The following is a 21,039-nucleotide window of genomic DNA, read 5'->3' on the forward strand; positions in this document are numbered from 1 at the left end:
TGCTGCCTGTTGATACATGGGTTGATAAGGGAAATAACCTTTATCAGAAGGTGCTCTTCAGTTTGGCCAAAAGGTATGCTTCAATTAATATCCCATGAAGCCTGGTTCACATTTTGGGAACACTCTGTTTTCATTTCGGTAGAGGAACTGGCATCTACATGAAGCTACTGGAAGACATCATCTGGTGATTTGGAGCATGGCGCCACCAACATGCAGGTCCACCCAGCTCCGTATCTCCATTCCATCGGAACGGCTGTGCAGGTGCTGGACTTGTGTCTGGAGTCTGATGGACTAGATGAGGACCAGTAAACTGATGTTGAATTCTGAGAAGATTGAGATGTTATGGGTCAGCCATTCCCAAGTTCAGGAGTTAGGAATATGGTCTGCCCTGGGTTGGGTAAAACTCCCACTGAAAGAGTAGCTATGTAACTTGGCAATTCTCATCAATTCCAAGCTGTCACTGGGGCCCAAAGTGACTACGGTGATAAGGAGTGCTGATGCCCAGCTCTGGATGTTTCACCAGCTACCACTGTTCCTGGACTCAAGAGAGTCTAACCTTGAATATCTATGTTCTAATAACCTGTATAGGCTACTACAGGTATCCTTGAAAATAGTCCAGAAGCTGCAGCTGATGCAAAATCCCACTGAAAGAGCAGTGAGAAGGAATCTTATCGCCTGATCTTCACTGGATTGGCTGCCAGTGAACTACCACACAAAGTTCAAAGTGCTAGTGTACGAAACCATGAACAACTTGTCACCCAAGTAATCGAAGGAGCACCTTCCTCAGTACAGTGGTACCTCAGGTTACAGACGCTTCAGGTTACAGACTCTGCTAACCCAGAAATAGTAACTCGGGTTAAGAGCTTTGCTTGAGGATGAGAACAGAAATTGCGCCATGGCGGCGCAGCGGCAATGGGAGGCCCCATTAGCTAAAGTGGTACCTCAGGTTAAGAACGGACCTTCAGAACAAATTAAGTTCTTAACCCGAGGTACCACTGTACTTTCTAATCTGGACTTTATGTTCAATGGGAGAGGCCCTGCTCATGGTTCCATCAGTGTTGGCAACAAGGAAGATGGTCACATAAGACAGCATTCTCAGGGGCAGCACCTTGCCTATGGAACAAGCTGGTTTTCTCCTGCTCTGGAGGGTAAGCCCTGAACCAATGGCTTCAAGTTACAAGAAAGGAGATTCTCAGTAAACATCAATAACTTTCTGACAGTAAGAGCCATTTGACAGTGGAGCAGTCTCCCTTGGAAGGTTGTGGACTCTCCTTCCTTGGAGGTTTCTAAGCAGAGGTTGGATGGCCATCTGTCATGAATGCTTTAGCTGAGATTCCTGCATTGCAGGGGGGTTGGACTAGATGACCCTTGGGATCCCTCCCAACTCTACAATTCTATGATTCTACGAACCTCATCCTGGGTGAAATCAGGTTGTCCTCCACTCTAGGCAGAATTTGGAAGCTCACCTATTTGTCTAGGCCTTGGAGGTTTAACTGGTGTTATGGAGCTCTTGGCTGCTGCTGTTTTTATTGATGAGAACCTGTTAGTTCATGTAATGGTTTTGTGAAGAATGCATTGTTTTATGCTGTTAGCCACTCTGTGCTCCATTGTAGGATGAAGGGAAATGTGAAATATATTTTTTAAAAGAAATTAAATATTCCCATCCAGTGTGAATACATAGACCTCAGCTTTCCTTACTGTGGAAAACAGTGTTTGGTTTCTAGTGCATTTTTATCCTTTGGCTTGGGTGTGAAATAAATCAAATACTCAAAAGTAACCTTGTGTACCGGTTTAGCTGCTGCAGAGCCATTAATGTGTTTAATGGCTTCTACACGGAACCTAAAGGGATAAAACGCTTTCTTGGGAAGAATTCTGTGCAAAATGTATGGCTCAGCACTTAATATCCTTGGGAATGACCTGACCCTGGCTTCGACTTATGTGTGCTAGCTTTTGGCCTAGTAACTCAAATGGGGGTTATATTATCAGGACTTCCTGCAGCCTTGCAAATTGTTTCGGTAAATAAAGGAAGATGTACTTACTGCCTGTTATGGCTAAAACTCTTTTCGTTCCCTGGGAATATTTATTGCACGGTCCTTATAGATTTTTGTGACACTCAATTTGTTCTGTAGTCTAAAAGATGCTGCTGCACTGCATTTGCTTACATGTGGAACAACTCCCATAGCTCAGTGTTAATAGAAAACATAGGTGGTTGGAGGACTCTGGATCGGTCCCCCACATTTCCAGTTGAAGCAGGGGTGGGGAAGCTGGGGTCCTCCAGATGTTGTTGGACTCTTAATTCCCATCAGCCCCAATCAGCTGATGATGAGAGTTGTAAGCTGACAACATCTGGAGGGCCAAAGATTCTCTATCCCTGAGTTGAAGGATTTTAGCAAGACAGTGGAGAGACACACTTGCTCAAACTAACAGTAAAGACCTATATACTAAACCAGACCATTTGGTCCATTAATGCTAGTTACAACTAAAGCAGATCATCACCACCATCATCATATAATTTATATCCTCACCTTTTAAGGGGGAAAATCAGTTACCGGTAATTGGTTTTCAGGTATCCTAACTAACTAACTAACTAACTAACTAACTAACTAACTAACTAGATTTTTAAAAATCAATCGGTTAAGAACAATCTCAGCTGCTAAACAGGATAAGCCTTTTAAACATCAGTAAAGGCCTAAATAAGCAAGCCTAGGTTTTTAACAAGCATCTAAAACATCCAAGCAATGAAGTTTCCTGAATCTCTTGAGGGTTTCCAGAGGGTTGGTGCAAAAACTGAAAAAGCCCATTTCCACGATGTTTCCAGAGGACAATTCATGGGGCCATAGTATAGCCAGCGGGGTCTTCTCCTAAAAATGTGAGAAATGGCTGTGGTGCAGAAGCATTTGTGGGCAAGAAAATAGGAGCTGGGTAGTTAACCCTTCCCTTGCCTGCTGTTTTTCCTCTTCACCCTTCTCCAGCCCTCTATTTTCTCTCCATTTGCAGGGCAGGAAGGGAGGAAAGGGAGGCGGCCAGGTGGAGATGTTGCAGAGGAGACCATGGGTCCGATGAAAGCTTTCCCCCTGCAAATGCCACTCCCCTGCTTCCCACCCTGCTTTGCACATTGGTGCCTCATTGTCAGCAAACAATCAGTTGGGAATCCCTGTCAGTTTTCAATGCATAACATTGTTGTTGTTGTTTTTCCAAAGTGGGGAGGGACATGACATTAAAAACTCAGGTAGGCCAACCTTAGCAACTTTGAGGCAGGGTGGTAGAGAGATAAAGCTGATATAGGTGTCAGATGCCTTAGTTAGGGTAGGGCAGCAGCAAAGAATGCTGCAGCATATGTTTTGCAATTTCTTTAATGGTGTTCTGACAGTCTGGGTATATTAAAAGGCAACCCTAGTAGGGCTGCCCAGGGCAAGATGCATGTTTCTGTTGAGTTTTTTAATTTGCAAAGTCAAAATCTTTACTTTGATCTGTGCTGCAGTTTCATAGGCAGGTGTCAACCCTGCTGCCCTGCCTGCAACCTTTTTGCAGGGTTTTTTGGAAGCCACTCCTGGCTTGTTTAGACTTGTTTAGCTTGTTTTCAAAAGTTATCTGGTGTCAACACATTAACAGACTCTGGAACAGATGGATCTTGCCTAAAGTTGGGAAAACATCTCATTGCCAGTGGAAGAAGGAAGATCCATTAGTGGAACAGGCTGTTTCGTACAGCAACCAAAAGCCAAGGCCAAAGCACATTCTGAAGTCAAATCTGGTGCAAATGCCTCGATCGACCATAACCTTGAGAGAGGAAAGATCTTAACCTAACACTAAATTGTTAACAATGGACGAGACAGCCCAGTTACTGCCTGCATAACAAAGCACAGGTCGGCTTCAGGCCTTGGCACATTAGAAGAAATATATTGATTTTAAATTTCATTTATTGCTTCTTTCATCTCTTGCATTGCGTTTCATTGTATTACAATGAGTGTGTAATGGGATAAGGGGGCTGCTCGTGCGTAAGCGTTTAAGCCCTCAAAACTTTGCAATCAGTTTCTAAACTCTCCCAGTCCGCGGAGCCATGGGTGCATGGCTACCTCAATCGCTGGCAGAATCCGTCAGTGGGCGCTTCTGGAATTTACGCCAACATGAGTTCCTTGACAGAAACTCTCCTTCTGGATTCTCTGCGTGACAGTTTCCTGCGCGGAGTAGGCGTCCCCAGCGGAGGTCCTGAGCCCTCCCCGCTGTTCTCACTGGAAGCATCTCGGAGCCATTCCTCCGACTGAGTTTCTGCAGGAACTCTCCCTCTCCCCCTGCTGGTTCCTTCCTCAGCATCTGAGGGTCTCCTAGCCTCCTTGAGCCCTTCCACCACCTGACTCTCCGATGGCAGTTCCCTGACAGAGTGCAAATGGAATGCAAATTGTATTACAATAAAATGCAATGTAAGTGCGGGGGGAGCAATGAAAATGCAATTTTAAAAAAGCATACAGTGTCTATCACAGCGCAAGACAATTGCTACAAAAAAATGGGAACCATAGGTCTACCAAACAGACCAGCTGGGTGTTACAGTGCTTTGTCCTTCTGCCAGGACGTTTGGAATAATTTTACACAGTAAATGTGCAGCCTTTTCCCACCAAGTTCTCTGTATGGCTCCCACTTTACCTCCCACGACAGGCAACACACCTTGGGAGTACAGATCAAGTCAGGAAATGCCACCTGGCCTGACTGTGGAGTTTTCTTCTCTGCCATGCTCATCAAAGAGGATATGTAGCGTCAGCAACAACTTGCAAAAGAAAAAAGCATTCCCAGCAGGATGCTCACTCCCCTGAACCTGCTGCTCAGTTCTGCTCTTGTTTGCAGCTGCACTCAGGAAGTGATACCGCCAGGAGACCTCACTTGCAGGCACTGAAAGAAGCTTTGATGATGCAGCGGACACAGGTTGCTTATTCTGGGCCTCTTCTTCTTTTCCTTAATGGAAACTTCACATGTGCAAAGATCTCTCGTCTTACATAACAGCTCCTTCAGAGCCCCATAGAGAAAAGATGCTTCAAAGTAATGGATCATGAAACGTCATCTCAAACCAATTCTTCTGCCTTCAGGATATTCCTGTTGTGTTCGTAGCTAAGTAATAGAGCAGGTTCCAGCAAAAAGTGCCAACAAGATTGGATTCCCCCACCCCAATCCTCTGCTAACTTGAAAAGTTGTTTCAGAGAGTATGGTTTGGTAAAGGCAACAGATGGTTTCTCCAATGCAATAAATGCCAGAAACTTTGGATATTTTTAGTCTGTTCATTCAGGACTAGCCACGAGTCTTTGCACAATCATTCTTTCTTTTACATTTCTCCTTTATGCAAGATTAATTCTTCCACATCCCCCATTTGAAGCTTCCAAAAATATGATGAAATAAATTATCTGCTGGATTTAATGAAATAAAAAACTGAAAACATGTCAATGAGGAATATAAATGCTAAGAATATTTGCATCCAAGGACTGAATTTAGTTCTTCACAAATATGACTCTTACTTGCAAGTATCTGAAGAAGTGTGCATACACACAAAAGCTTATATTCAGAACAAACTTAGTTGGTCTCTAAGGTGCTATTGGACAATTTTTTAATTTTTTTATTTCGACTGCATCAGACCAACACGGCTACCTACCTGAATTGCAAGTATCTGTATGTGACATGCCAAGACTCTTCACATTATGAAAACAATGTACACAATTATGAGTTTACAGATCTGACAGTGCCGGAAATTTCTGTTAAAACTTAACGATTTACGCTGGCTGAAACCTGATTTCAGAAGGTCTCTTTCAAAAGTATTGAAATGGTAATCTGAAGGCTATTAGGTGGAGAAATAGCTTATTCCCCATCAAATTTGACCAAAGCAAAGAATTACAGAAAGTGAGTCAAGCAAAACTATTTTCATCAGCAGGTGACCTATAGGTTAGACTGGTTCATTGATCATAACCATTAGAAAGATCTGCCATTCTTAAATGCAGACCATCTTGGACAGCACAGAAGAAACTGGCCTGACAAGTTTAAGGCAGTGAATATAGAATTTTCGCATTTTACTCTCCGATAACCCCATGGGGTAGGTTAGGCTGAGAAATAGTGACTGCCCCAAGATAACCCAGTGATCTTAAAGTAAGAATTTGAACCCAGGTCTCTTTATCTAACCTCTGCATGCTAGCTGCTGCATCTACATGGCATAAAACGGAGTCTTAAATGATGGGCGTGTGATATACAAGCGCCTGGAGTCTTTCTGTACAGACAGCAGGACTGCAAATGAAGCAAAACTAGGTTGAGCTAGGGCAGGAAAAGCTTGAGAATTGTAGCATATTGGACCCACTTGCCTCTCACACTGCCTTTGACACATTCTGAGTAAACTCCCACCCCTCCCTGCTCTGCTCTAAATGTCCTAATAAAATTCTGAAGGGAGTGCATGCCTTTTAGGTGATAGATGCATTCCTGTGGCAGTATCATAGGCACCCATTGCTAGCTTTGTGCTTCTGACACTTAAGAGAATCAATTGATTAAATGACGGCTGGAAGGGGCATTTTTAAAGAAACATTTCAGCAGCTTGATTTAGTTCAATCATTAACCCATTTAATCAATTTCAGGTGCTTATTCCTTTCCCCAGCAGAGCCATTTCTCTATACCCATAAGCTGCAACCTAATTTAATTTATCCCCCATGGGGGATAGTGGGGAAAAAGACTCCGCTTTGACAGTTCTTTAATTGGAATAGTGTTCACATTCTACTTTGTACATAACCATATTTTGTTTCTATATGCATTAAAGAATAAGCAAAGATGTGTGGTTAAAAGCTCATAGGCCAGAACAGTAGCCTAAAGTTGTTCCAAAACCAATGTTGTTCCATATAAGTTGCCAGTGGTGTGAAAAAAATAATCTTAGCTGTTACCATTTGAGGCAGATGCTTTCCGTATTTTGTCGAGTATAAAGCAGCTGTACATCATAAGCAGGTATGGCAAGTCTGAGAAGAGATTGTGCTCCTTTTGGGGTTTTTAAGGGGAAAGCAAAATCCCTTCTGTAGTGCCACTTTTGTTGTCGCCTACCCACAAACATGCTGTTCAGGAGTCGTCCTTGTCAACCATCTTCGCTTTCATCCTAGAGAACTGGGGACGATAAATTGCTGGATTCTATTTTAGTTAATGGATTATTTTTTTAGAGAAGCCGACACAGCAGAATTTGCATTCTGCTATAAATTAAGAGGGAATGATGATTTACACTTAGTGGCTGACGCTGGTATGTGAGATAAATCAAAGTTAATCACTGGAATATCCGGTTTTGGCAAGGACCAGCCTTTAAAATGAAAACAACAGAAACAAACACGATAGCTGAACTATAGCAACATGCGTTCTACCAACTTGTGGAACACCGTCAGCCTCTAATTAAACTGTCAAGTAAACTGAAGGACAGGAATTTCAGCAAAGATGCTTTGTGTATTGTTCGGGTGGTGTGTATATATATATATAGATAGATATTTCTCATTCTAAATTAAAGTTCATAAACATTATGATGGGGGAAATAGACCAAGGACTGAGAGTGGAAGCTTCATACATAACACTTGAAATTTTAGCTAAAGGGGTATATTGGGGGGGGATTCCAAAGGAATCCAGCTTTGCCATTATTATTTCTGTTTGTTTGTTCGTTTGTTGCCTTATACCACAAAGGTCTCAAAGCAAATTTAGAAGTGCATGCAAGATAAAGCCAAAAGTGGTCCTCTACTAATTTCCCACAATTGAAACTCCCTTTTCTCCAACTGCATTAATCTGATCACCATTAAAACAGTGAACTTACAAAAGCCAAACAGAAGAAGAAAAGGTTAACTATCAAATGCCTGCAAATGACAGAAAGTTTTGGCCTAGCATCAAAAAGATGGCATTGTTGGTGCCAGGTGGGCTTCCCAGAGGGTGGGAAGCATCATAGGTGTCCTCAGGTGTTTTTCTAGGAGAAGCAAAGTAAATACTACAAACATGACTATCATTTCTGGTAGATTTTATAACTAAGCACTGCCCAGGCCTCTGAGAAACTTGTCTTCCTGGTCTACCCTTCAGTTGTTTCACAGTTTGTAAATCTGCTCTCTTATCTAAAGGCAGACCTGAAATCCAGACATTGTCTTCCCACTCGCCGCTGGAACCCAAATCCTTTCCCTAGCTTCCTTCATCCCTTCCCACCTTTAACTAATTGCACAGTTGCTACAGTCAACTTCACAATATGCCCAGCCCAGCATAACAAGCTAACAACAGTGGACTGTATTTCATGGTTGTAATATGCTACTCTTAACTCCTCGGTACCCCATCCAAAATGGGGATAACAACACTGGCTTCCTTTGCAGAGTTGATGTAACCCAAGCTGTCTCAGCCACAGCCACAGCCCCACCCCTGGAATGTGGGTATAATAATGATGGCCTTTAGCTGAATTAGCATTAGCCCAGTAATTTTCTTAAATGTTATGAACAATTTTTGTATGGAATAAGGCTTGAGTAAGAAGAATCCTGAGGTCCTCCTTTCTTGGCTCCTACCTTCTGTTTTTGAATTGACACAATACTCCCCAGTCACAGGTACTCTATAATTCTGGATCCTTGAGTTGTTTTATTTCTTTTTCAAAAACTGTTTTAAATTAACCTTTATTAAATTTTAAGAAACATAAATGGAAAAAATAATATAGCTGTCAAAACAATATCATACACTCCGAAGCCATAAAGCTCACTGAATGTCATTGGATCAACCTTTCTCTTGCAGCCTAACTGACTCCTCACAGGGTTGTTGTGAAAGTTAAAATACGAATTGGGTTCTGACACTATGAACTCCTTGGTAGAAGTGTGGGTTAAAAATTGAATTAAAAATTGTGGTGCTTTGCTGCATGGAACACGGTAATATTTTACCTTATTCTGGGTTTTACCCATGAACACTAAATATGTTGTAGGTTTAGATTAAAATTAAGCAAGGAAGATAAAAGATTAGTGTAGGGATAAGTGATGGCAGTTGTGATCATTTGCACATTTACTTGGGGGCAAACGCCACTGAATTCAGTAGGACTTAGTTCAGAATAAGCATGCATAGTATTGTGTGGATTACATAATTAGACTGCAGCCACCAATATTCCCAATGGTGACCAGAGGAGTTGCTTCCTTCTCCTGGGGAACTGAGGATAGATGCCAGGGCAAAGGCGAAGAAGCAAAAGTGATCAGCAGAAAACAAGAGCAGGTCTCCTGGCAGTTTCCTTCTTTGGCCCGGATTGTGTGCTGGCACAAAGGCTGACTCCATGCAGGACTCCCTTGTCCTGAGCCATGGAAGTGACCACCTTGACAGTTGCTTGATGACCCAAGCAAGGGAAAGGTCAGTAGGTCCCAGGGTTCCGGGCAGAGAAGAAAGTGAGGCAGGGCACCTCAGTAAAGGGTATGAGTTTCAGGACCACGGTCAGTGATCCAGCAGCTGGGGTACGAGATGCAAGTTGTCTCAGCAGCGTCCTGGCTCAGCTGTCAGATCTTTCTAGCCTGGACTTAGCTGCTCATTGACTAGAGGCTCCACCCCCTGAACTCTGAATGTAGCCAGGGGCAGTGCCTTCATCTGCAGCTGCTGGCTTATTCTAGACCTTAGCATTTGAAACTGCAGGGATAGCTCCTCCACAGATCTATAGTGTCTCCTTGGAGCTTAGGAAATAAGATGCTGGTTCCAGTGACAGCATCTCCACATGGGATGGGTGAGGGGATGAATGCATCTCCCCACCACCACCCAGGGCTGCTGTCATCAGAGGGCTCAATCTCTGATGATTCTTGGTGTCATGACAATCCTTGGGCCACCACCTCAAACAAGACGCACAATGGGCTCAAACCTGATAGTGGGATTCAGAATGGGAAGCTCCTGCTTCTCCTGGCACATTAGATGGCCACCAAAATTTTGTGCAGATATTCCCCGACTACTCATTCTCTTCCAGAGGTGCAGGGGAAAGAACTGGAACAGGGTTGCAGTTCTATTGTCCTAAAAGATCTTTCTTCTTCCCTTAGCAATGCAAAAAGAAGGTATGTTAAATATTAAGAAAAGCCACCACACCGTTTTGGTTTTCACATCCAATCAGCTGTTGCGACAAGGGGAACAGAGGACATGGGTGATTTTCACTGTAGGGGGTGGTGGTGGAGGGCATGAGCATAGTGAGGTTTCTGTGGTGTACCACAAAGAGTTTCAAATTTCCTCTTGTAGCAAACCAGTTGCATGCTGAAGGAAAGCGGATGAAAACAAAATAATTTAATTAAGGATGTAATCCTTCCGTATCAGTCACTAATGTCTGCTGTCTGCAGCCACCTCCTAGCTATGCCTCACCTGACAGTACAGCTGAATATACCTTTTCTTTAAACAAAAAAAAACAAGGAAAGGGGCAATCCCTGCAAACAGGATTAATGAGTATTGCTTTAAACTGTAATTTTCTGCTGGCTCCGGTGATTAATGTTTCCTGCTCTGTCATAACACTGTCCAACTAAAGTCTGGCACTGTGAATTGTGACCTTGCTTGCAAATCGAGCTGGCAATTAAACTGGGCGAATGTCCTAATCTTGCCTGCATTCTGTGCTGCAGAATTAAATTATCTGTTGGGATATGGGAAAAGGAAATGATTCACTACAGCTGGAGTGTAAAAGAGGGTGTGTGGCAGCTATTCAGGTGTTTTGGATCACATTTATCACTAGCTGTTGAAGCCCCTGACTTCAACAGAATCTCATTTGAAGACAAATCATTCTCTCCTTTTGGAATGCGTTAGTGATAGTGGTTGATGATCAGAACTTCACTGTGACACACGGTGAGGACACAAGGTTAGAACAAGCCATATAATAAAAAGTGGCTATTTTTCACGTTTAATATACTTGGGGTTTATATAGTGCTTTTTAGAGTTTTCAGAGCACTTCATATCGGCATTATCTCATTACAGCCCTGCAAGGTAGGTCATTAAGGTAACAAAGGAAATGACTCTGTGCGAGAGGACAAATGGGTGGACCCTCTCCCTCAACTGTCTGTTAGAAAGACAAAGGTGAGAGTTGAGGTGCGTGAGCCAGAAGCTGGAAGCTGCCTGCAGACTGAGCAGTTGAGAGACAGAGCCATGCCTGATTTCTGCTTGAACCCAAGGCTGTGGCTATGGGAGAAGCAAGACCCGATTGGGGTGTTAATGCTGTGAGCCTCTAGGCTCAGGTGGTATATAGGTATAAATAAACCATACATCATAAAGACACCACAGTCTCTGCCATTCCTCATTCCGAGGAAACCAAACCCTGGATAAGAGAGAGAAGAAGAGAAGAGTTTGGATTTGATACCCCGCTTTCTCACTACCCTAAGGAGTCTCAAAACGGCTAACAATCTCCTTTCCCTTCCTCCCCCACAACAAACACCCTGTGAGGTGAGTGGGGTTGAGAGACTTCAGAGAAATGTGACTAGCCCAAGGTTGCCCAGCAGCTGCATATGGAGGAGCGGGGAAGCGAACCCGGTTCACCAGATTACGAGTCCACCGCTCTTAACCACTACACCACACTGGTAGAGCATGGTAACCCCGGAGTCTCACATTGCTTGGAGATTTGGGTGACGTGGTTTCCAGCTGCCTGGTCTAAATGTGAATTGACAAATGAGAGGTGAGCATCCATTTTATTTTGTTATAAATCCTCCCTAAAATGAAATGCCCCAAATCTGTTCCATTACCAGGTAATTTAATATCAGGGATACAAAGTTCACAATAGATGTCCCCCCCCCCAATCAACCGTAAGTAAATAAATTCAGCTGGTATCAATGTTGTTGTGTCATGAGGGATGGATTTCTTAGGTCTTTGTACAAGCTGAATATCTAATGTTGACTAATACTCTGGAGAAACACAATCCCCCAGGGCTTGAAATTTCTTTATGGATCCCTACACGGTTGAAAGATTCCCCAAGAACCTGGCTATCACAAGTTCACAAAGAAAAAACCACGTACCATTATATATTTAAAATGGTTAATTTGATTACACAGGACTCTAGATTACATAGAATAACAGGAAACAGAACTATTTACAGTTTAGAATCCAAATTTGCAGAGCTCAGAAAGCAACAAAACTGATTTAAGGGTTGGATCCAGACGACATCATGTTTAGAGTAGACCCACTGAGCTCGGTCCATGAGATTTCAGTTGGAATCATAGAATTGTAGAGTTGGAAGGGACACCGAGTCATCTAGTCCAACCCTCTGCAATGCAGGAATCTAGTTATAGTTTACTTAAGTTCCATTGATTTCAAAGTGTGACTCACAGAGCAATCCAAAATACAGTAAGCTAGTGTCATTATGCCAAGGTAAATCATACCCTTCCATTCTGGATGATTTTTTTGGTTCCTGGTCAGTGGTGCAGCCAGGAATGGGCCTTAAGGCTATAGTCTGGGACCCTGCAACCCAGCCCCCACCCCCATGACCATCCAAAGAGTGGCAGCTATGGAAAACAGTCCCCGCATCACCACCTGGGTCAGTATGGGCAAGCCAGGGCCCCTGAAGGAAGCGTGCTTCCTCCTTCTTAAAAACATGATAGACTTGGGGTGGCCAGATAGGCATGTATGTTGTTACAGAGGCTTATCATATTATTTTTATTTTAAATATATTATTACATTCCATCCCAATCTCTGAGCGGTGAGCGATTCCAGGGGTGCCAGATGCGTTTCCCAGAGTCTGTGGTTTATTTCGGACAATGGGGCACAGTGGAGACTATGGTGTCTTTAGGATATATGGTTTATTTACACATATATACAACCAGAGCCTAGACAGAGAGAGTGCAGACAATTCACATCCCAAGAGGGTCCTGTTCCTTTCATTGCTGCAGCCTCAGATTCCAAGAGACCCCAAACATTGTGTCTGGCTCTCTCCCCAGCATAAAACAGACAGCCCACTTTTGCTCTGCCCCCTTCCACCTTGCAAAACTGACACTTTCCTGTTTGTTTACCTCATTGCCCACTGCAGTTCTGTCCCTCCCTCCTAAAACTCTGGCCTTTTGTCTCTGCTAACTATCTCTCTCCTTAGAGAAGGGCTTTTGCCGTTTGCTGTCCATTTGCTGTCTCTGTTACTGGCCTTTTTAATGGGACATCACCTATTTCTTTGTACTCTCCAGAAAATGGTCTCCCCCCCCCCAAAGCCAAAGTCTGTTTTATTCTCAAAGTCATGATGGTGCTAAGATTTAAGTCAGTTTAAAATCTGAAAGTGCACATTCTCAAAGTATTGATTTTGGTTATACTGTAATCGGGTTTTTAACTTTATCCACCTCACCACACCCCCATGTTTCAGGAATGCAGACACACAGTTGTAGAGCATGGAATCACAGCTCTGGGTGGGTGGGTGGGTGCATAATGTCAACCATGTGCTTTGTAACTAAAGCAATACATGTGGATTTTCTTAAGGGGATCCCCATAAGGCCATTAAGATCTGTGTCCAAAATCACCTAGCTGCATCACTCTTCCCAGCCACAAATAATTTCTGCAGACGGTTCCCCTGCCTTGTGACTTTTAGATAGGAAACTATCTCTTCTGTCTAGCTTGAAGAAAATGTTATACAGCTCACATTTGACCTTCATTCTCTTAACGTATTGTTTCATTCATTAGTAAAAACCAGCAGGAGCAGATTAGATCTAATGAAGAAAATGTGTCCCGTTCACATTTATTACCAGTGACAAAACATCACCAGTGGGATGCCTGCTTTTCTTACTGGTGCCAATTCTCTTGATATTATCACTAGCTTTGTAACATTCATTACTTTTTTTCTTTTTGGTCAGGGCCTCAGCACAGAAAATATACTAATCTCAGATTTCATTGCCTATAAAAGGAAATGTCTTAGTCTCATGGTTAATGGGGGAAAGCATTGAAATATGACTTGAACCTTAAACATACAAAGCTTTTTTAAAAAATGCATTTTTCTCCACATATCCTGTTACAGAGTATGGCAAGAAAAACCACTGGACTAGAAAGGAGGAAATATTGTAATATTGTGGGTTAGATAAAGGTAAAGGTACCCCTGCCCGTACGGGCCAGTCGTGACCGACTCTAGGGTTGCGCGCTCATCTCACTCATGAGGCCGGGAGCCGGCGCTGTCCAAAGACACTTCCGGGTCATGTGGCCAGCGTGACGAAGCTGCACTGGCGAGCCAGCACCAGCGCCACACACGGAAACGCCATTTACCTTCCCGCTATAAAGCGGTACCTATTTATCTACTTGCACTTAAGGGTGCTTTCGAACTGCTAGGTGGGCAGGAGCTGGGACCGAACGACGGGAGCTCACCCCGCCGCGGGGATTCGAACCGCCGATCTTACGATCAGCAAGTCCTAGGCACTGAGGTTTTACCCACAGCGCCACCCGCATCCCTGGGGGTTAGATAGGGGAAGGTTAATGGGGAAATAGAACTGCTTAAAGTTTTCTATGATATACGATATCTTTATTGTCATTGTCCTATGCAGAACAATGAAATTTTTTGGAACACTCTGGCCAGGCACATCCTTTTGGTGGATGCAAACTGAAGGTGATACAGAGAGCTATGGGAACTAAATAGTTACACGTTTGCTTTTTGATGCAGGATGATTCTGGGAATGTTCTGAGTATGGAAAACTGATTATAGAAGGGGACAAACCTCCCCCCCCCTCCCCAGCTAAGGATGAGGTAATCCAAATTTTTGTGTGTAAAGGACAGGATGTAGTTTTAAGTCATGGACAGGCGGGGTGGGGGACACACACAGAAAGCTGAATTTGGGCTCCATATGCATCATGGGGCTCTGGCTATCACCCTGGAGATACGATATGGGAGCAGTGGGCTTTGGTGTCAGTTTTAGTGTTTAAGCTGTGTCTCCTTCTATGTTCAAACCTAGGGAGGGAGGGAGGGAGAATTTAAAACCAGGTATTACAAAAAAAACCCAACCCCCCCCCCAACTACAACGTCACCTCCTTTCAAAGGCAGCCAACCCCAAGTGAGTGTTGTGTCCTTGAACTTCTCATCGCTCAGAGAAGTGGGATGAGCATCGACTATGTATGTGTTGCCATGAAGTATGTGCCACTAAAACGGATTTTTCAGTGATGGCAGCACTTCAGTAGTCGGTGGCAGACAGGAGCTTTGGTAGCTGATTAAAGAACTCAGGATACAGACCCATGACACAGATTTGCAGACAATTTGTGTATGCCTCAGTTTTAAATTAAAGTGGTGGGTGGCTGGGACCTCATCAGCACTTGTGTTTTTCAGTGTGCCCAGTCATCCTAAAAGCAAAGTAAAATAAATATATTTAAGCTTGGGGAAAAGAGGGGAAAGGCAAGGTATCATGGGCATTCCACCATAGCTCCAGGTTAAAAGAAAAGCTTCTGGCTTTTTAACAAAAGTTGTTTCCAGTGTTTTTTTCAATTCATTATAAATCATTTCCCAGAAAGCTTTTGCTATCTTACATGTCCACCACATATGAAAAAAGGTACCGTACTTTCCTTTTCAGGTCATTTTCTCCGAGGCATGCCAACCTGCCCAGGTGTGGAACACTTAAGTCTGAGGCCACAATTGGGACTCTAAAAGTCCACTTCTGACTGTGCCTTGGCAAGTGGAACTTGAATTTCTCACCTTTAAAATTTTCAAGCCCTGCTGGGACTGGCATTAGTCATAAGTGTTTTTCCAGCTTCCCAGCAAGGCACAAAGCCATACGAAACTTTGGTACAGATCTGGAGGAGATCAGACAATGTTATTTTGTGGAGGGGGGGCATTAACTACAAACCCCGATGAGCTGTAAATAAACACTTATGGATTGTATCACAAAACCCATACTTTGTGGCACAAAATGAGCACAACACTTAAGTATACTTTCGAGCTGGACTAGATTTGGAAGTTTTCAGTTACTGGATCTCAGTACAGATACAGTATTTGGGTGGGGCAATGTTCGATTAAGTTTTTCAGTATAATGTTGAAGAGAGCTTCCTGAAAGTGAAATGAGAATGACCAGAGCAAAGAAGAAGTGAGAGAAGAGGAGTATTCTGGAGGTAGGGGGAGAAAGTGAAGGGTAAATGACCTTTTAGCAGCTTGCATGTTCAAAAGAATACTGCTCTTGTAGCAGCAATGATATCCAAAACCTACCTGGCTGTAATAGAATAAAGCGGAATAGGAAACATATGTTTGGCAATTATGTGATTGGTGCTTGATATTTTACAAAGCATTTCAGTGTTAAAGAAGATACAAAAATGCAAAGCATATACATCTGAATTTTGTGCCGTCCATTGCACGCATGGTGACCTTACCACTCTAATGCAACACTGTAATTGTAAAAAGAGTCCAGTATTTTACCAAATTAAAAGATGGTACTCATCTGGGTGCAGAAGGCACACAGGGAGGAGACATCCTTTAGTGCTGGAACGTTTTGTTTTAAATGAAGACTAGTGTTCATAATTATAGAGAACCACTACTAGACTGTGCTAATTTCTAGTTCTTTTCTGTAAGTCACCCACAGCCCAAATTCATTTTAAACATTGGGAATTTGTGATCAGATGCTATCAATACAGAAAGCAACTGATCCTTAATATGAAATTTCATTTTAGCCATTATCAGCCACTATAATTCTTATCTATATTAAAACCTATATTTTTTGTTTTGCTTCTTTCCAACTTCACATTTATATTCTGGGGTTTGTGAGCATAGCTTTTTTAGAAGAAGGAGGAGGAGGAGGAGGAGGAGGTCTGTCCAGACATCGATTTTGAAATATCCATAAGCGTAATTTAGGATCCAATGATGACTGCCAATAAAATCTGTCATCATCTATTATTTGCTACAAAGCAAGCATGAGAGAAACACAGGTGCCTCGCAGCATCCACAGTCATTCAAAAAGCAGATGAAACCCTTTTGGGACAAAAAGATGAAAAGAGAAATCTGTCAACATAGTTTGCAGAAGGAGAGCTGGGAAAGTCTGTACCTAGTAGAACAAATGTAACAAAAACCAAAAAGGAAAGAAAGAAGAGAGTAGCTATTGCTAGACACTGTGTCCACTACAGTACTTAAAGTGAAATTACATGAGTATAGAAACATTTATCTCCAAGGGTTTGTACCAGCATGCTGCCATTAAGTATATGAAAGACAGGGCTGTGGTTCTCTGTTTTAAAAAGAAAAGAAAGTCTTAGCCATACAATGACATGGCTGTTCTCTCAATTCTGGGAATATGAGTCTTTCCAGTGAGATTAATAATAATTGACACCTCAGTACAACAGCCCTCCATGTGTGGTAGAGACGTGGTAACTCCTCACCAGATTTTTAACTCTTTTCCAGATTTCAGGTGGGGGTGGGTGGGCAGCGAGAAACACCCATTGCTCTGCTTTCTGCATGCATAAAATCCATCAGGGTTAATAAAAAATGAAGGAAATCCAGTTCAGATTGAAAGTATAGATCTGCAGACCCTCTTCTGCAGGTACAAAGCTTTGTGCATGCCAGAGGGGTTACAGTGGCAATCCAGTGTTGATAACTGGTCTCTGTTATTGAGTGGCTCTTAGGGGGCTGCCTGTGATCTAAAATGATGCTGACGGATATGCACATCTGAGCCTTCATCAGCTGAGCAGCCTTCACATAGCACCTTTTATTTTGTCGCTGTTATCGATCACTTTGGCATCTCGTCTTCCCTTCTTCCAGGGGGGTTTAAGGTGGTGTACATGACTCCACCCCCATCCCATTTTATTGTGAAGTTGAGACTATGATGTAGTTAGGTAATTTTAGGCCATGGTGGGGAACATGATGCCCTCCAGATGTTGTTGGACTGCAATACCCATCAGCCTTAGCCAACATGGGCAATGGCCAGGGATGATGTGAGATGTAGGCCAGCAACATCTGGAGAGTCACAGGTTTCCTGCAGTTGTTTTAGACTTTGGAGTGATGGTTTTATGGGGCTCCTTCTTTAGATGCTAACAGTATTAATGTGTTAATTCAGCCCTGCTGTGTTTGGAGCCCCTCTTGCTTTTTCTGTTGAATTCTACCCCAAATATTGCCCATTTCCTCTGTTCATGTTTAACTGCAAAATACAGCTCAAACCTAAAAGCAACTCAATTAGCAAGCCGGAGCCTAATGTCTTTTGTAGTGTTATGGCACTATTTGTTGCACCTACGTAAGGAGGAAAGAGCAGACTTAGACTGCGCACATTACCAATTACACCCATCTTCAATGCCCTCCCACCTCTGGTATTTGAAGCTGAGTACACATGACATTAGCCACAACTCATATGCATCCTACACTTCCTTTAAAAGTGCAGCTTTTAAAGAAATACCGCTGTTTGATTCATTTCTCCTCAAACCAACATCCATCCGATTTGAAAACATATTGCTGTTAAGCCGAAGTATGTACATTTCAGACAGGAGACAATGCATGTGCAAATGACAGTTTCATTGAATTGGCGTTTGAGGGGTGGGTTGCAGGCATGGAAAAAGGAACCTGGTAATGCACATTGGGTGAAAACATCTCGATCCTCTGATGTGTACAGCAATGTAAAAAAGCAAAAATGCAACAGCCACAAACCCCTTACAGTCTCTCATCTCTTCCCCCTCCCCCAAATATTCTAAAATACAGTGCTTTCTTGTGACCAGTCTCTGTTTCAGGATGTCCTTTCAATATTCATACAATGTGTTTCGCACTGTCCATAGTGGCTGTTGCACCGGCCAGAGGTGGGAGGAGACACTCTAGCAATGGAGCACAATTGTCCCAGTGATTGGATAGGCTAATGTTTCAGTACGCTGCCTCTAAGTTCCACTCATCTACAAAACATTTGTAGGAGTTGTCATATGTTATGTGTGCGCATGCACATTCTGCCTCTTCTGCCTATGGCAGGCAGAAGTTCAGCAGGTAATGTGTTTATTGTACCAAAGATATGCAATAATAGGCAATGACATTGTCAATCTCTCTCGCTCTCTCTTTCTCAAAAGCACATAAACCCTGCCAGGGCAAATGTAGCTACTCCTCTTATGAAGTCATCCCACATAATCCACAATTCCCTGTGATGGAGCCAAGGGATAAAATAATTGAAGACTAAATTACAGGAAGAGTGTGTCTGTGTGTGTGTAGTTAGATTCAAGTGATGTTTAGGCAGGGAGAAAATCAGCACAGCCACTGATCTAGTCCAGTAATGGCTTCTTTTCTTTTTTAACAAGCATCTGTATCTCTCATGCACCATGTGTTAGAAATTAGTGGCTATTTCAAATTCCTAAGGCAAAGTTTCCTGCATGTTATTTTTCCATAACGTTGCTACAAAGCTCTGAATGGCAAGGGATTCTTTACTGATCTTGATGTTTCTCCCCTTTCTGGCAAAAAATGATGAGCAGTTTATGCTCCAGTAGTTAATAACTGCCAATTCTCCCTTTGGCTATCCCCTGGCTCCGTGATCTTAGTACACAGTTCCCAATATGTTTTCATAATAACGTTTTCCACATATTCTCCTTCACTTGAGCCTTCCTTTTCCTCATAGCACCTTCCCTAAATCCCAGAACTTCCAATAGCCTCTTAACCCACCAAATGCCCTCTGCTAAATGTATAATGGTTAAGAGTGTTTATTAAATTACCGTAATTTTCGCCCTATAGGACGCACTTTTTCCCCTCCAAAAATGAAGGGGAAATGTGTGTGTGTCCTATGGGGTGAATGCAGGCTTTCGCTGAAGCCTGGAGAGCGAGACTGGTCGGTGTGCACCAACCCCTCTCACTCTCCAGGCTTCAGGAATCTGTCCGCAAGCCTTGGGAGCCCGGCGGGAAGTCACGCTGGGTTCCCAAGGCTTGCGGACAGCAGCCTGCAGCCCGAAACCCAGGGAGTGCAGCGGAGCGCACCCAGGGCTTCGGGCAGCTCTCCACAAGCCTGCAGCCCGAAACCTGGGGAGCGCAGTGGAGCGCCCCGGGCTTCGGGCAGCCTGCCGCAAGCCTTAGGAGCCCGGCACGACTTCCCGCTGGGCTCCCCAGGCTTGCGGATAGCAGCCTGTTCTGGGGGCTAGGGTCGGGCGAAGCTCGGGCTTCCCCTGCCCAAGCCCTGCGCCTGGGGGGGAATTTTTTTTTCCCTTTATCCCCCCCCCCGCAAGACTGGGTGCGCCCTATGAGCCGGTGCGCCCTATAGGGCGAAAAATACGGTATATGAAGAAAAAGAAAGAATGCTGTTTTTGTAGGAATTCATTGGTGGGTGCACTGTTGTTAATCAATAGGGGGAGGAGCACCCTGCACATGCTCAGATGCCCATAAAGCTATTTTACCAACTGATGTGGCAGGATGATGCACACAGACAACCGTTTTATCATATGTGCCTACTATGTGGTAAAATCCTCATTACCACCTGAAAGGATTATAAGCATAGTCTCACTGCAGGTAGCTGAAATATACCTTGAGAAGAGTTTATCCCAGAGTAGTTGTCATTTTGAGTGGACTCAGATGTGATCAACTATCACCATGATTAGGCCAGAGTTTTACCCTGGGGTATATATTTATTTAAAATGTTTATATCCCACTCCTTTGATGCAAAAGCACCACTCAGGGTGGCTTACAACATTTCAAATGACAATTTCATTAAAAAAACAACCAAGTGGGGAGAGGAGAACACCTTATCCTCTCTCAATCTGGGGGTTCCCTTTGCAACTGATGTAGCTCTCCTATCCTAGGGGGGGCAGTCCCCCAGAGGGTGCTTCCCACCCCCCACCCCCTGCATCCAGCCAGTTCATGACACAGGTGCAGCTGCTTCGGGATCCTGGGCCCACCAACATCCTCAGAGCTGTATTCTGGGCCAGCTGAAGCATCCCAGTTAACTTTTCAAATATAGCTGCCCAAAGTGGAGGGCGTCTGAGCAATCAAGTGTTTCCCAAACTTAGAGGTCTCCAGCTGTTTGAGGACTACAGCTCCCATCATCCCTCGCTAGTGGGACCAGGAGTCAGGGATGATGGGAATTGTAGTCGCCCCCCAAAAAAAACAGCTTTAAGGACCAAAGTTTGGGGGAAACAATCCATTTTGGTTGTATCTAAGGTCGTGTGCCTGTGAGTGTTTTTTATTTTATTTTATGGGTTTAGCTGCATGGAGTTTATTCCAGAGTAGTTTCTGTTGGAG

General features: G+C 43.5%; 1 protein-coding gene and 1 long non-coding RNA gene across 7 annotated transcripts in view; both read left to right on the forward strand.

The window, feature by feature from the left end:
• The window catches only part of LOC309344064, a 207,222-nt gene extending 205,165 nt beyond the window's left edge, over positions 1–2,057 (forward strand). The window contains exon 2 of the long non-coding RNA XR_014157594.1: positions 947–2,057. This is a non-coding gene — a long non-coding RNA (uncharacterized lncRNA). The remainder of the gene's footprint in view (positions 1–946) is intronic.
• The window catches only part of ALG14 (ALG14 UDP-N-acetylglucosaminyltransferase subunit), a 58,012-nt gene extending 43,123 nt beyond the window's left edge, over positions 1–14,889 (forward strand). For 4 of the 6 annotated variants that reach the window (XM_081866191.1, XM_081866190.1, XM_081866192.1 and 1 more), the window contains one exon: positions 143–2,057. The gene's annotated coding sequence lies outside the window, so the exon portion shown is untranslated. Of the gene's footprint in view, positions 1–142; positions 2,058–9,934; positions 10,545–14,551 lie in introns of those variants that run through there. The other 2 variants (XM_081866188.1, XM_081866189.1) reach the window with 2 other exon arrangements.
• Positions 14,890–21,039: the final 6,150 nt, after the last annotated feature.

This window comes from Podarcis erhardii (assembly GCF_964252035.2).
Source record: "Podarcis erhardii genome assembly, chromosome: 6".
NCBI lineage: Eukaryota > Metazoa > Chordata > Lepidosauria > Squamata > Lacertidae > Podarcis > Podarcis erhardii.